The sequence below is a fragment of the Melanaphis sacchari genome, unplaced genomic scaffold (assembly GCF_002803265.2).
Source record: "Melanaphis sacchari strain LSU unplaced genomic scaffold, SCAv2.0 Contig0_pilon_pilon, whole genome shotgun sequence".
NCBI lineage: Eukaryota > Metazoa > Arthropoda > Insecta > Hemiptera > Aphididae > Melanaphis > Melanaphis sacchari.
The window spans coordinates 14,507,462-14,525,716 of NW_020270366.1; positions in this window are offsets into that span (position 1 = coordinate 14,507,462).

Consider the following 18,255-nt stretch of genomic DNA (forward strand, 5'->3'; position numbering starts at 1 on the left):
GATAATGATACAGAAATATTATATAAAGTGTATGCTGTAAACGTGCGAGAATAACGATACGTATCGTAATAAATTATAATACAAAGTATAAGATATACGCACTTTATACAGTGAACTGATAATATTTTATTTATTGGTTGAAAAATTCGGTATATTTTTTAAATAATTTATGCTAATAAGTAGGCTGAGTCTAGCGAATTACAAGTTATTATGTTAGTGAAATGTGCGACTGCCCGGAGCATTCGGGGAAAAAAGGTACTATATTATATTTTAATAATATTATACATACGATATTCCAAAAATTCAAAAGAACAAAAATTAATATCTCAATATAATAGTGTACAAAAATGTAATGTTTTCTAAAGTGTATGCAAACATTAAAAAAATATGAATATTATGCCGGAATGGACCACTCTAGTACACATTGTTCAGCGATCGATTATTGCACGATGCTCAGATTTCGTATATAACTAACACATATTATATAGTGTGGTAGTATAATATAATTTAATTCCTCACGATACGTAGAGTTTCCCAATATATCAGAAAACGCCCCGAGAACTTATGTATACATTGTACTTGTAACACGAATTTATGAGGAAATAAAAAGGCTCAATTTGAGTCTATGAAACTTTTCTTTCTCTCTCTTTTTCTTTTCGGATTTAGGACAATTGATGGACTAACGAGGGATAACAAGGACTACTGGATAGAAAATGAGCCAAACATTACGGACTCCTTTATTAGCAACGCTTCTAATATGAAAGTTCATAAAATAGGTGTCCGAGGATTTTCCGTTAAATCCTAAACGTTTCTTTCCGGTTTTAACCGTTAAATATAATATATAATACTATTATAGAGGTTTCTCGTTAGTCTTCAAACATCGTATCCTATACATCACACATCACGTATAAATCTAATGATGTTTATTTGACATACAATTTAATCAATGATATTTGATAAAATATAATATAGGAAATTAATTTAGGTACCAGCTATAGCATGAAAGAAATTACCAAGGTCGTATAACTATTATATTATTTGGAAGGATTTTTTTTTTTATCATATACGTTTCTAACAAATATTTAATTTAAAAACAATATAACATAAAAACTTATAAAGTTTTAAGTTTATCCGTTAACAATAATTGGTAAATAACGCAATATAGTGTTATTTTAAAATGACGTTACTGTAAATTGTATATATAAATTTTTAAAATAATACAAATTGTATAGTAATGTTGTTGACATAACATCTTTTTATTTTTTTGACAAAGTCATAAATTTTGTTTTTACCATAGAATATAGTTCTTAAAAATAAAAACTGAAAATTGTTTACTTAAATGCATCGAGTGGTCGTTTACGAGACGTTTACATGCAAACTTTGTTTTTATAACCAACTTTTTAAATTTTGTTTGAATATGCAAACATGAGGTGTTTATAATAATATTCATAAATGACCTTACCATAAATGTAGATTTTACCATTCACGATGTATATCACATATATATATTTCATGTTATTTAATTTTAGCGCATAGGAAGGTATTTATATGGACATATTTATTAGAGTACATAATACTGTTTATTGTGTTTTTTGTCTAAAAACTTATTGTAAGGTCCGACGTTATTTATTATATGTCCATCATACGAGTGCGATGAATTCTGTCCAAAGTAATGTTATGTCATAAAATATTTCCTTGAAATAGGTGCATATAATATGTAAAAGAATTTTGGAGAAAAAAAAAAGTGTGGGATAAAAGGAAATGAAAGTTTTTTGCAACCGTAAATCATATGTAAAAATGCATGGAAAGAAAAATATTTTCCTAGTCGACTAAAACGTCGGCATCAACAATTGTTGTGTATAAAAATCGTTTCCTGTCGGAGGTTTATGAAAACTTTCATTTTCCCTGTGTTTTTGGATCGAATCAAAAAAAATAAATTACTTATATGGACAAAATATGGTATTAAAATATAAATGTACAAAAAAAAAACTAACATGAAATAAAATAATAAAAGTTACTTGACACGTTAGTTATTTAAAATTAAACAAATCAAAGTATTTAAAATTCAATAAATTAAATTTGACAATTGTTTATATTATAATTTGACAATATTTTATACATATAAATAATATCAAATTTATAATCGTTCTGCCACAAATCAATTCTATCATAATTTTTGTTGAAAAATATTTTATAATATTCACTTTGTCGATAAATCGTCTACTAATGTCAAGTGTTAATAATATATTTATTTTTTTACTTGATCTTATAAGTAGCGTTGCATTATATCTGTCAAGTCTTTGTACTAAGTTTGATATAATATTTAAAAGGTTATTCCGCACAGTGTGACCCGACTTATTTTAGAATTTAAACACACTCAAATCGTAAAATATTTATAATATTTGAAAAAGGAAAAAAACGGACGACAGTATTTTTGGTTTTGGTTCAGTGTACCTACGTATACTAACTCATTATCAATATAATTTATTATACTATACTCGTATCCGGTTTGCCGGGGCCACAGGGCTAATCGAAACGTGGAACAATGGACCTTTGGCTTTGGCGCGCTGTATATACGACATTATTCAGTTGTCGTCGCGGCGTGTAATTTCCTCAAAAGGCGCAATATAATAATAATATGCTATAACATTATAATATAATGGGCCTTTACGCATGCTGTCATTCGTCGTCGCGGCGTAAATCACGAAACGACGAGGACGACGCCGATGACACAAAATATTGTGCTTTTCGTATAAGTGCTCATACACACCCCAGTACCTACCGGCAAACCGGATACGGTCACGAAAACGGCGCGGACTTTGCCGGGCCCGATCGCGGCTAGTCGTCACCGACGATGGAGGGCGTACCATGGGAACCGATAATATTCTATTAAAATAACGTCCCGGGCCCGGTACACTATGCGTATATTATACTCTATTACGAACAACAACAATAATAATAATATTATATACACCCACTCACGGTTTTCACTCGGGCCCGCGTCGTTGTCATAAATTATTACCGAACGGACGACGGCGGCGGTAATGTTATATTGTATTCCGACCGTATTATATACACAATATTGTTGTATTAATATTGTGCGCGCGAGCTCGCGTGTGTGTGTTCGTGTACCTTTTCCCCAAGCACACATTATCATATACATATATAATATATTTATTATATTATTATAATAGACACACCACACGTAGGTATAATATTATTTCTTATTCTTCTTTTTGGTTTTTTTTTTTTATTATTATTATTTTATTTTTTTTTCCCGGCAACAAACCCGAATAAAATAAATAACGAAACTGCGTTCGACTATGGTATATGGAGGAACCCGCACGAAAGTCGGAGGCGCGCCCGAAACGTCACGCGTTATTAATGCACTTATATCATGCGCATAATTACAAATGCACCGCCGCCGACGATGACCGAAGATGAAGCATCTGACGGCCGCACGCCGTCTTTGGAGATGTTTTACGTTCCTAGCGCGTGTATATAAACAAACAACGCAAACACAACCGGTTGCGGAAAATGTAATTGGGATTTTCTCTCTCTCTCTCACTATCTATCTGTTTTTATTTATTTTATTTGGTGGATAATTCGCTACACGGCTCACACTATGCGTCGTGTAGTTTTTCGTACAGTGTATCACAACATTAAACTTTTAAAAACAGACAATAATACCATCATTTTTTTTATTCAAACGTTGTGTTTGCAGCCAAAGTTACATGTGCAATGTTATAATGTGTACTTTACAAAAAAAAAAAAAAACGAATTTAACAATTCAATCGTTACTATTGAACTTGTACGGTTATATTTGTGATGATTGTGCTTTAAAACGTCGCTAATACCGATAAATACTATTCGTTACATACACGTTAAAGACATGCCAAACATAGATACGACAAGCGTAATAATAATATTACTAAAAAAATAAATGTGATATGTTAAACTTGACATATAACAAAATATTCCTGTTCCAGAGGTTAAAATAATACAATGGATCAAAAAAAAAAAAATATCATGCACAATATTTACAAAACAACATTATTATTCATATTACATTTTTATGATGGAGTTGGTATATTTTTTTAAATATATACTGTGTGTTTATTTATAAATTACAACATTTGTATTGACTAATGTAATCTATCATAATATAACATTATAATTGAACGGTGTTATTAACCGACTAAAAAATCGTGATTGCGATTTTTCGGTCGTTAATATAAATTGTAATACTATATAAATATATAATATTGCACAACTATACGTACATATAAACTTACTTCTTTTTGTTTAAAATATTAAGAGAATGTTTAATGGTAGTCTATTATATTTCACTCATCTACTTTAGGATTCACACGGTGTGGTAGCAGTTAATATGAATAATTATTTTTTAAGATTTAATACATTAGTCACTAAAGTATTACACGAAAATTAAAATGAGTATGAATAAAAATACAAAATATAGTTGAAACTGTAGCTAATAATATTTATAATCTGAATATTTTCTAGTATTACAGAATCCCTACTGTGAGTGAAACAAATTATCAAGTAAGTTTTAGGGAATATTATTTCAAGGTTGCTTTGGTATTATGTTGCAACATACATGACTTTACGACATGTCATTCTAATACCTACAAGAAATCTAACAGTGTAACTGATGGCTTCCAAAATAATACCAGAAGTGCTATAAGACTTAGATAGAAAGCCTAACAATGAGTTAATTCAAATATAAACATTATTATTTAATGATAAATGTTTAAAATATTATACAAGCACGTACTGCCGTATTGCATAATCACAAGTGACAACTACAAATTTATATTTATAAAATGGTATTTATTATCTACAATTCGTTTATCTGGGTTAATAATATGAAAATTAGTTTAAATATGAAACAACATTTAAAACAAATAACATATTGAGTAAAAATTTACAAAACCCCCCGATGAATCGCTGAATAATGTCGATAGTCTCCTCGCTGCTCTTTTATATTTGTATTTAAATCATAATAATAAAACAAATGATGACTGTTTATTACTATTTATTAATGTTTAGCTTCAGAGGGTTCCACACTAATCAGATCATATAACAAGATTCCTATTATTATAAATGCATAACTAACTTGAATAAGCATTTCATTTGTAATCATGACTAAGCAACAGCTTTTTTAAGCAATTTTAAAAATATAAAATAATACGCTACTCCTTTGAGCCAAGCTCGTGTTATTAACTTTCACGATGGGGTAGAACGTCGTTCTATTTTTCATCCCCCGAGTCCGCATAATATCGTTTACGGTTGTCTCTTTTTACGATTTCACCGTCAAAGGGGGTCGGAAAATTGGAAATGTAAAACCGTGAAATCCACAACGGTATTCCTTTTATCCTGCAGCATCACATATATTCGTATATCAAATATATATATATATATTTATACGCACACGTAATATACAGGCATAAAGTCGCGAATGTGGCACACGGCATCCACCCCTCTTGTCTCTCTTAATAGTTTTTTCTTCCCTTTTTCTCATCGCAATTGCACGTGGCCGTCAGTTTTGTTCCAATTAAAGGAACCCCATGGCAAATAATCTTTGTCTCGCGGGGGGTCCCAGGGCTACCGGTCTTTCCCTATTGTTTCGTATACAAATAGCGGGGGTGTGATAATCTTTTGCTATATTAGCGTTAAGCCTTCGGGTGGCTTAATATTACCGCAATGTACCCGTAAACTTAGAAAGCGATGATAATCATCACCATTTGGCCATTTATGATAATACTACTACACGTGTTCGGAAATTACTACTACGATCCAATCGTGGTTTTCGATACATGAACCGATATAGTTCTCACTATTAATTTTCGGGAAGTAACACACATTGTAATAAATATTCAGTGACGTATCGCCCTTTTGTAAAAAATATCAAATTGCGTTATGAATAAAAGGCGCAGTGAGAATTTTTATTTTTTATTATTTTAATAAAAATATTAGTTGTTTTTCTTAACACAGTATGCTTTTTAATATGGTTTATATTTGTTTTTATTATTTTTTCAAAGAGCATTAAACATGGAACTCACGAAGTTACAAATTTATCCCACTAGTATAGAATAAAAACAAGAATCGTGCGTCAAACATATATTATGTTTCAAAAAAAAAATAAATATTTTAATTTAAAATACACGTTAATACTACTGTACAAATAGTAGATTATATGACAACTATACATAATAATAGATTAATTTTATGCATCTATTAAACATAATAATATTAGAGTTAACTTTTCTTTTATTTTATTTTATTATCATTATTCTAACGTTAGAATATTTTTAATTATGTACTTATAATTACCATTTGTTTATGCTCACCGATAAATCAATAAGTATAACAGTTATAACTTGTTGAATATAGCATATTTAGGTGATTGATGATATAATTTTTTAATATTATATTATGATTAATCAAGAAGAAAACAACTAAAACAGTATAAAGCTATCGAATTTCTATTTCTATTCATAATTTTAGTGTGCATTTATACTTATCGAGTTATACTTTTAATAACATACTATACCGTATTACTAAACTTATTTGTTAGTCTTTCAACTTAATAAAGGGAAATAACGTAATTTCAAAATTGTTCACATAATTATATTAGCAATGTTACACGTTGTACAGAACTTCGGAGAAACAGTATAGTGTGACACTTACCAAAAGGGTAAATAGCTTACAAACTCTATGTGGACTTTGAAGCCACCGTTGTCTTGACAATTTTATTGTCAGTGATAGTAGACAAGCATTTTGACTTTGAGACGTGCAAAATTCCGATCTACCAATTTCTCGATAACAGCCAACTATATATACTGTTATAGCTAATTCATACTTGAGGTAACTTATCGAGGCTATGCATTGCGATACATGACATCGTGTGCTGATGAGACGAATATTGTGGTGCGCATCATGCATTTTGTACGATAACATAAAATCATGTATATTATACTTGTCAAGTTTTAATTAATTTCCGGCGCAGTGGAGTACCGCAGCTGACGTTTATTATCGTTTGTGGGATATCTTTACGATAACAATATTAATATAATATTCGTTTATTAAAAATACTAACGCGAAGACTACAATTATAACTCTGCAGTGTATAATGACAGTTTTTCTTATCTCTACGGCGGGGTGGTAAATGAACTGTGAATCGTATGTGCATGCGAACGATGTACGCGTTTGGGGTGAAAGGGGAATTAGCAAATTAGAAAAGCCGAACGTCTCATAAATACGATAATTTATGGGTGGCGTTGACAATAATAAAAATTTGTCATAAAATATTATATTTTATTTTTAATACTACTGTTATTACAATTGTGTAATCAGCAAATGGCATTGATATGACTATACACACGAAATGACGTTTGCTTTAGACTATAATATTTTCCAGTTTCCCAAACCCATACAATTTAATGTCAATTAATAAATGATATAAAGTTTCAATACGCTCGTGTGTTCCAGCAATGTAGTTGACATTGATAAATTAAATTAAATGTTTGATCTGCAATGCAACGGAATATTTCAAAATGTGTACTATATTATTATTAAACTGTAGAATTATAATTAAATGAACACGAATAATACAGCCGAAATTATATCGTACATAATATATATCGTTTAATTATCATAGTAATATTATATTATTTCCATTCGTTCAAACAAATAACTCCTTGGAGTTCAATATTCATAACGATTTCTATGTACTCGTAACATACATGATTATAATGTACAATTAATTATTATAACAATATGCATTCGAGCTAAATTAATACATTTTTTTTAATATCCACATCATGCAAGGAATTTATCGTATTGGTTTCCTAATAACGTAGTATAATAATTGATTATTTATCACACGTTTAAGGAGTAAGAGCCTATACAATTTTAATATTATGACCGGGTATTATGATAATATTGATTCGGATTCCATAACTTGTCTTCAGAATTTTAAGAATTTCTACATATTTAACAAATGCCTTTAACGTCCCACAAATATTATTTACAATAATAGCTATGGCCAAATCGAATACAATATTCACCGAGTAGAAGACTACCTACTCGTAAAAGACACGCACATAATGATCTAGAACTGTTTTAATTTCATTGCAAAATGTTTAATACGTTTTTATTTATTTTCATGTTATGATAAACAGTTTAGTCGTCGGTTTTATGTCACTACTTCGGATGCGCATAGCTTCCGCTTCGTAACAATATAAACACGTCACATTAATTATCGCTATTTTTTTGCAAATGTCCACAACATATGTTACATATATTGTGTACTCGCTAGATTTTTTTTTTTTAATTATTAGACAAACATATAGGCTCCGGTCAGAAAGAAAAATCTCAAAACAGAATTATTTGATTGTCGTCTTTCTGTGTTCTTAAAAACGCAGTCATAATTTTTTCTGCAAACACGTGTGTCATGTCTTTTGAGCGTTTTTTTTTTTTTTAACGCTTAGGATTTATCTCGTTCACAGTATTGGACACAAAGCGTAAACGCTAATAAAAATTGTAAATTATACGGAAGCGAAATTTTCGCTATTCGGCAGATAATATTGTAGTGTAGTCGCTCTCGCTTAACGCTATGCTGATGAAAATAAGTGATAAACACCTTAAATTTATACCGCTAAAAATATAATTTTAATACGTTTAACATTTTATCGTTAAATTATAGTTTTTCAATCCGAACGACTTATTTTCCGTTACAACAAAATGAACAATTAATTATTTTACATGCATTTACATGTACGAATAGGTACATAATAAAATATATGTTATGCACTGTATACTTATATACTAAATTGCAGATGCACGCGCTATTTTACGGTCATATACTCCATCACCTATTATGTATTAGTATTTTTATAATTTATAGTCATATTAAATGCATGATTTTTTTTTGTAATATCGTAAATATACGAAATGGCTTAAAAAATATATATAAATTTGTTTTATTTTTACAAAGTTTTACTCTAATTTAAAGTTACCGTCTTGGGGAACCTTTTTGTTTATTGAATTCATATTATAAATATTATATTGAACTGTTGGTAAATATATAGTTAAATTAAAAATCAATGCAACAGTTATATTCATCACATTTTAGTTTGCTTGGTCCACGTTAGGTCAAATAACTGATTTGTATTTCAATATAAAATGTTATGTATAGTATGAAATTCATTTGAAATATTATTTGTCGGTTTTAATAATAAAATGGTAAAAATAATAAAATTATCAAGAATATATAAACTTCAACTACTCAAGATTTTATTATTTTTAAATATGTTCACATAAAATTATCATATGCATTTAACCGACTTCAAATTGATAAAAATGAGATAAAAGTGTGTAGATTTACTATTATAATGGTTATTATGTAATCAAGGAATATTTAAAGTACAGAATACATTTCAAATAAGGTTTTCTAATAAGTAAACTTTATAGTCTTGTACTAATCGTAATGTAACCATCATTATTTTAACTACTATAATGATTTTTCGAACCCCTTTATAGTTCGTTCATTGACAAGGCCCCTCAAATCATTATATCTAGGCATTTTATCTTTTCGGTTGAATTCATTAAGTAATATAAAGGGTTTCGAATAACCTTTAAAAAATATATTTCTATAGCTGTATTCCATTTATAGTATTTTTGGAGAGTATAATGTTATTACATCAATTATTTGATTTATTAAATTATATATTTATTAATTGCTGGCATACATAATAATAGATTAGATTTTGTTATTATTGCATGCGTGTATCTATATATACTACAGAAAATTAATTTTTTATATTAAATATATTTATAAATTGTAATTAGACTCGAGTTTATGCACTCGATGTCACAGATACTCATCAAAGACAACAATGATGTGAAAATTAACTGTGAGCAGTGTAAATTCCAAAACATACATAATAAACAATTTGAAACTAATATATCTATGATATCATAATTTTATTGTATAGTGATTAGTAACTCTATCATTTGTCTTTATATGTTGAAAATGTATAAATTAATAAAGTTTTTATTTTATTGACTAATGATATAGTTTATTAAAATATGTAATATTAGTTACGTAGTTAGACTACACAAGAAATACAAATACTGTTAATATAGTTTAATAAACTATTTATCCAAATATTTTAATATTCACAGAATCGTTAGGCTCAGTCAATATACTTAAATATCGTACTACGCTTTAGATTTTCATTGAAAACCATAGCAATATTTTATTGAAATACATTTGATACTTATAAAATTGATATTTTGTAAGAATTTATGTATAAACTAGCATAGACTATACGTATTATTAACTATTAAGTATTTATGTGTGACTTTATACGAAGTAAGTACTCTCTTTTAAAACTCAATTTATTGTTTTAACAAAGTTAAAATATTATATTATGCATCAAAGAATGTCGTCACATAGGTAACATCTGTTGCTTACGCTGCCACCGCTGCTACTACTATAGTTAAATTATAATATACGTTTGTGTAGTGTTAACTGCAACTTTTTTCGAGCAACGTGTGCGGAAATGCGTGAATAAGGGGATACAACCATTTCAAATTTATCAAATATACATTTTTTTTATTATTATCATTATTATTGCATTTTCACCCCTTCGACATTAGTCGCTCGCCCTGCGTGACAGGAAAATCATCGTAGCGCCTATCCCCCTTCCGCCATATCATTGCCAAAACTCATCGGCAGGCGGTGCGTCATGTTTCGATTTTTATTCCAAAATAAAATTGGACTATTATTTTTCCGATTTCGTTTCGACACGGTTTGAATTTGTCGGGATTTTGTGTTATTTTTTATTTATTGCACTTGTCGAAATTCGAATAAAACAAGCTCAACGGCCCCGCACCACCCGCCAGCATGACGGTCAACTGCAGCGTTTGCAAGAGTGTTGCAACACACGTTGCACGCACTCCGGCAGTATAATAAATCTTCATACTCTAATATCGTCGTGTGTATATTATATAATATTATATTTATATTATATTGGGTGCGTGCATATGATATGCGTTATGGCACTTATACTAATACTATACGCACATAATATAATGATTTGATATATCTTCAAATCCTCGTAAAATTGGAGATTTTCCGATGGAAAATGCTATCTCCCAAAATTTCCGGTCCACTTTCCCCGGGGCCATATAATTATTACATTCTGCCGCCCATGATGCGTATATGGACCGCGCGCCACCGCCGCCACCACCGCTATCGTACATATAGTGCAACTTTTGTCGATGCACGCGTTATCCGCCCCCCAGAGACTCGGGACTTTTCCAGGACTTCCAGCGCGTTAAACACCGTACGTAATTCGCGAGCCTGGACTTCCGGCGCGCCGCCATCAACCCTTTCGTGCGACGAGGGAGAACGACCCTCTACAAACTAAACTTTGGGTCAGTAATAAAAAAATTAAAAAAAAACTAAAAACGAGAATTGTCACTGTTGTAAATGTACAAAGAGACCGGACCTGACGGGGTGAGTCCCTAGTGAACACCAGCTGTTGTGCTCTGGATTCTGTATTCAGATATCAATGGTCATCGGAGACTCAAGGGTACTGTTCGTTAATTAATCTCTGGTCGAATTTTCCTCCCCAAATAATAAATATCTCAGAATGGACTGTATAGTTTAATCGGTTCGGTAGTTAAAAAAAAGAAAAATTATGCACCACAATGTTTTATAATGGACCTTTGTCGTTCAAAATTAATTTTTGTAAAATCGCGATTGGTGTTAGGTTTATGAATTGAGTCATCAATGTACACATATATAGTTATACTTGTAGAAATTAAAATATTTACTTAGAGACAAAGGTGGACATTAGTTTATTTTCTCGTTAACTTATGAACTTAAGTAGTTTAATTAACATTTGAAATAACTTAGTTTTTTGCAGTTGATATTAAAAACTTTTTTATTAAAATTATAAATTATAAATTGTATTGTTTTAATGTTATTTTATGACCTTAAATTGCTAAGTTATATAAAAAAAATTAATATTTATTAAACTATTAATTAAAGATATATAAGTGAAATAAATAAATAATATACCATGTAAAGTAAAAGGGTATTTACACTGTACAATTTACTTACGTTATGATAATAGTTCAGTAAAATTATTTTTTAAAATTTAGAAAATTAGAAAGTTGTAGTCACTCTTTATGTGATTAACATACTAATTAAAAAAAATAGATTAATTTTTTTTTAACGAAGCTAAGTTAATATTTTTTCCTTTTTAAACTTTGACTTTTCGAGTTGAATTTATGATTTGTTAACAGTTAACTTCTTATTTATCAATTTTGTGTTCTTTTAACTTTACTTGAGTTAATTATTTTCATTAACTTGTCCACTTTTGCTCTGAGATATAATAATATAATATAGATTTTGAAAAAATATTATGATTTTGAATATAATATATTACAATTAATATTATTAAGAATATAAAATGCATAATATAATACCGTTAAAATGTATTCGATAATTATATAATTATGTATAACTTTAAAGTTTGTTTCAAATAAGTCAATTGTTTTTGATTTTTGGTAAAAAAAAATGACTAGATTTTGTTCTAGCGATAAATAGATATAAATAAATATAAAATATTTAAGTAAACATAAAAGTATTGTAAAAACGTTTTTGAATTGAATACAAAACATTTTATACGAAATATTGATTACTTTATCAGCAATTGTTTTATACCAAACAATTTAAAATAAAACATTTTATCAAAATTGAAAAAATAGAAAACAAAATGAAGCAAACATATAAAAATATTGAAAAATGTCCCTAATGCAATATTTGTTTAAAAGAAATTACACATTTTACAAGAGACATAAGAAATACGAAGAAAGAAACATACGATCAACCTGCAACATATCGATGGAAAATGTTTTCATTTATTTCTGGTATTTTTCTTTGCAGTTTACGATTTCAAAATAAAAAATAAATTGTCTATATATACTTTGTTCTCCGATCCTTTAAGCCAAAACAATATCTCACGTTGGGTATGTATAATTTAAATATGTTTCAAATGTGACATGATACAAACTTCGTGAAAGAACCGCCCAACTGCACAAGTACAATTTCCACGCACAACACTATGTTATATACATTATAATGATGGTGTGTAAAGTTTGCGATTTACGTAACGCATTTTGTCTGCGTGTATATCTATGTACGTCGGATGTGGCGTAAAACCGGCTCGGGCGGCAAACTTTCAGTTGGGACTTGGCGCAAAAAAAAAGGCACATTATAAATAAAACGTTCCCGTCTGAGGCACAAAACTCCGATTGCGTGTGGGTGTAGGTATAAAATGTCTGGAACCAAAACCACCGCTGCTACTACCAAAGGGTTTTAAAAGCGGTCGCAGACGAGAAACCGATACATAAGTTCACATGCGACGTATCTCCTATCTCGTATAACTTTGTAGTATATTATGTACATATGTGCCACGTGGACACATATATACACACCATCGTACACTCTCGCGCGTAAACGCTGCAAGTTTAACGGAGTTTTAGCTATGCCAAGTGTGTGTATGTGTGTTGTCGCGACGACCATTAATTGGACCTTGGGAGTGGACCAGCTGTACGGATCGCGAGCCTAATGCGTATTTACTGCTGCCGGACGATCGGATCGCGGTAGGGGTGAAAGTCCACACGATAACGGCGAGGTTCCGTCGATGGAAAATTATGGGCTTTTCGATTGTCAATTCCTACCTTCCCTCTCTCACTTCACCGGGTTGGACGTGTACAAAATATATTTAATAGGTGCTAATTTTTGACTAGCAGGAAAAACGAACAAACGATCGACAGAAAGTCGATTGTATAGTGCTCTATATTATAATAGTATATAAATATATATATATATATAGCCAATGTCCACTGATGGGTATTGAAGTTGCTGCGGTGATGTGGATGTGTTATGCAAACGATTATTATTCATATGCTCGGCGAAAATGGATTTTCCGGATTTCCGGTAGCAAAGCTGTTTTTCAAACGTCTGCACCTGCCGCGTGTCACACAGTTTTAACGACGCTACGATATGCACGTACGTATATATTATTATATTATATGATACTGCAATCGATAAGTCTGCTGTGAAATATTCGACGAGGAGTTTTTTTTAATCCTTTTTTTTTTGTGCCCTATACGGTTTGATGCACATTTCATTCGTAAATCGCGCTCCAGAGAAATTAGATTTTTTTCCAAATGTTTTTTTTTTTAAATTTATTTTAATCCACCCACGACGTATAAATAATGACGTACTGTCGTCACCGTTTCAATTACCATACGGTCTATTTTTAACATCAAACTGATTTCGGTGACACACGCATAATATTCATTTCGATGTCTTTTCCTATTCCTAATAGAACAACATCAAGGGCCGATTTCTGTATGTTTACTCATGTGCATGGCTTAATATGATATTACCAAACAACCATATTATCTTGGCAACGACTCGTCAAAAACGTATGGGATTCACTTTATACTATTATATGCTATACACATTCTATGCACTAAAATAGTCGATATATTAATATTATTCTATTCGTAAAATGGATCTGTATACGCCCTAACCAGTATTCAATATTCATGCGTACGGTTTCAATATTTCATTTCTACAAATTTCATAAGTATAGTAATTTTACTAATATTATATAATAAAAAGAAAATATAAAAAGCTATTATTAAAATAAACTGATTTAACTATAATAAATTTTAAAAGTACACGTTACCAATAAAACGAAATCGAATTAAATGATTATTATCGTTATTAAATTATTATTTTTTTATACGAATTACAGTGTTGAATTACATTATTATTTTGTTGTTATTTGACAAAATTATATTAACTGGAGCAAAAATAATTATGGAATATCAGTAGATAAATAAAATATATCAGCTATAATAACATTTTAAAACATTGAATATATTTGACTGTACGTAAAATTTTTATCATAGACGACATAGACAAGAGTATGCTCAATTTCTCTACAGTTGAACAGATTTTTGGCAATTTATTGTAATGGCTAATTGTTTAGTAACCATTAAAACTAAAATAGTAGCTAACCACATAGTTGTATCTGTTAAGTGACTACTTAACTTCGCCTAAACGGTTCATAAATAATGCCGATATCTTGTAAATTAATTGACAAAGTGGCCAGAATTATTTTTAAAAATAGAGATGATTTTAAAAACTTGTAAAATCAACTAAATAAAAAATATATTAGTCTGAAAATTATAAAAACCAATTTTCAGTTGTTTGAAATAATTTAAAAAGTATTGGCTTATTTTTTTAAATCTATTGGACAAAGTTGACCCTCCAACTTCACGGACATCACGAAGTCGTAGTGACAAATTAATATTATGTACGTGAAACTCATTTTCGGCCATCGTCGTGCGTAAGGCAGTAATAATAATCCTCTACAACCAATTATAGAGACGTGACAACTGACAAATTAGACACTCCCGCCTGATATCTTAGCTGTGGTTTATATATATTTTCTTACATCAAAATAAATAGCTATAACAGCCAGCAAAGTAATGATTATGGCTAACACTGAAATATGCAACAACCGCAATAAATCGCCACAAATTAAATATACTTAAATAGTTATGGTGTAGAATTACCCTAGATAATGAATAACTAATTTTAATTTTCCAATTCACAATTATTAAAATATATCTTTTTGATTTCAAAACTGTTATTTAAGAGTTAAGCATCAACAATATTTTACATCGATAAATAATTTATGAAGTTGAAAATACCGTATAATATACCATTATACCAATACACCAATACAAACTTTGTCTCACTTAAAATGAAAAAGGGTTATGTTTAGATCTTGGCGCAATAAAGCCAGCCATTACGTTTAAATTATTATACGTACGATTTTTTTTTTTTATTTATCTGTGTGCAAAAATGTTGTTTTACATTGGTCAGGGGACCATCAATTTTTTAAAAGATGTAATAAAAATAGGTTTTTACATCCTTTTTCTCTCAATGATTCAATATTTGTAACAACGAATTGAATTTTTATTTAGGTTCTGAGAAATATACGAGAAAATTTCAACCAACTACCCTACTGCTACTATATAATTTAAAGTTCAAAAAAAGAGTCTTAAAAAAAAAAATCTTCCTTCTAAAACTGTTGACTTGGCTTTAAAAAATTAAGAACATTATTTTTTTAACGATCGATTTCGATATTTAATATAAACGTAATTCATCTGTTCTGTGAAGCCAAAATTCGACCATTTATACAACACCCATTAAAATACAATTAAGTAATATAAAATATTACATTATTTTCACCGAATTAAAAAATGTATAGCACTTTATTAAATTGTGTTGTATGTGCTCGTATACATCCAATAAGTATTATTTTTTGGAATTAAGAGCATTTTTCTGTATGTAAATGTATTACGTAAATTATTTACACCGGTGGATGAAATTTGCATACTGTAAAAGTAAATACGACAAAATTATGTATAGTACATCGTGACAAAGTGTTTTAAATTATTCGTTTCCTACTACTCGAAGTCTCCGTGTGCATAATAATAATAATTATTATTATTATATCGTCGAACGCGTTTCAGTTAAACAAAAAGCAATAACACGTTACTGTTTTCAATATCTTCAACGGTATAAATTCATAATGCACGAGTAGGAGTTACCTATCTAGTACTTACCAATAAATCGCGTTTTAAAACGTAATTTGTGAATATTATTACGACTCACACAGTGGCGAGTATATTATTATTATAACAATTTGTATACCATAATAATATTATTTCGTGCCCGTTTTTAATCATCGTATCAAATTATGTTGATCAGTATTAAATACATTTTGATAATGGTCACCGCGGATATCAATAATCGTTTATATTGTTTTAATCTTATAAAACCCCGTACAAATGTCGTATGGTTTCAACGAAACCCGGTAGAATTAATAGAACTCGCCGATCGTATATAACAACGATATGTACCTACCTAGTATCTACGTACATGCATTGCGCATTACACCGTTGTAACACTGTGCCGTGGATGCTATATTCACACACAAGTGTCAATGGACAGACGAGCGTATACATAATCGCGTTTGCCACCAAATAATTCTAATTTATTTCGAAATGGCTGTTGCATAGGACGACCCTGGGCACTACTACCTATAGCGTATAATGTGGAAGTACTATATATTACGCATATTGTTACTGCCGGATTCAATTAGCATAAACAATTCAGGTCAACGCCAGCAAAGTAAGTATATATACATAGATATGTGTATTACTATTTCAACACCGTCACTGTTCGCCAATTCAAAACCTTCCGGTTCAATCTAATTTTCGGTTAGCCTTTTCGTTCGAAACGTACGAAATTTAATGGCTATCAAAATAAATAAAGTATCATAATAACACGTTTCATTTAGGATGTAATTACTTATTAATATTAGGTCATATATGTAAAGTGAGTTAAAACTTTGTTTTTTTTTTTTTTTTACGTTTTATTTTACATAGCTAATGCATGCATTAAAAATTGTGTGTAATTTAATTAACTATTTAAAAGGTCTTTTAGAATACAATTTTGTATACTTATATATTAGTATTTGTATCGTGAAAACTAAAAAGAACTAAATGAATTACCAATTAAAAATACTTAACATTTATTTTATACTAAATAATAGTAATGACAACTTTCTGCTTTAGAACCTATACTTATTAAATATCTATTTCAAAAAATTTTGATCGTGAATATATTTTTCGTGAGCGCATAATATTATTCAATTATTATTTGTTAAATTATTAGATTATCATGCAAACACACACACAAAATTATGTACATGTACGATTTTAATTTATCGAAGTAAAACGGCACGAAGAACAGCTATCTTCGGTAGTAAAACGCGATACTTTACGATGATTAAACTAGCTATGAGTGGTGTTCAAAGTAAAATCATAATGTATTATCCCAAACTTCCCAATTTCGACCAAGCCCATCTCTGTCCACAGAACTATTTCGGCGTCTTATGCATATGGCTTAATATGCGACAAAGCCAATATAGATATTACAAATATGTGTAAAAAATGACATACGTATTTTCTTATTGGAAAATAATGGATGGCTCCCGTTACGCATAAATTCCACTTTTAGCCTTCGGGCCCGTTCGGTGTTTGAACAACAATGAAATCATT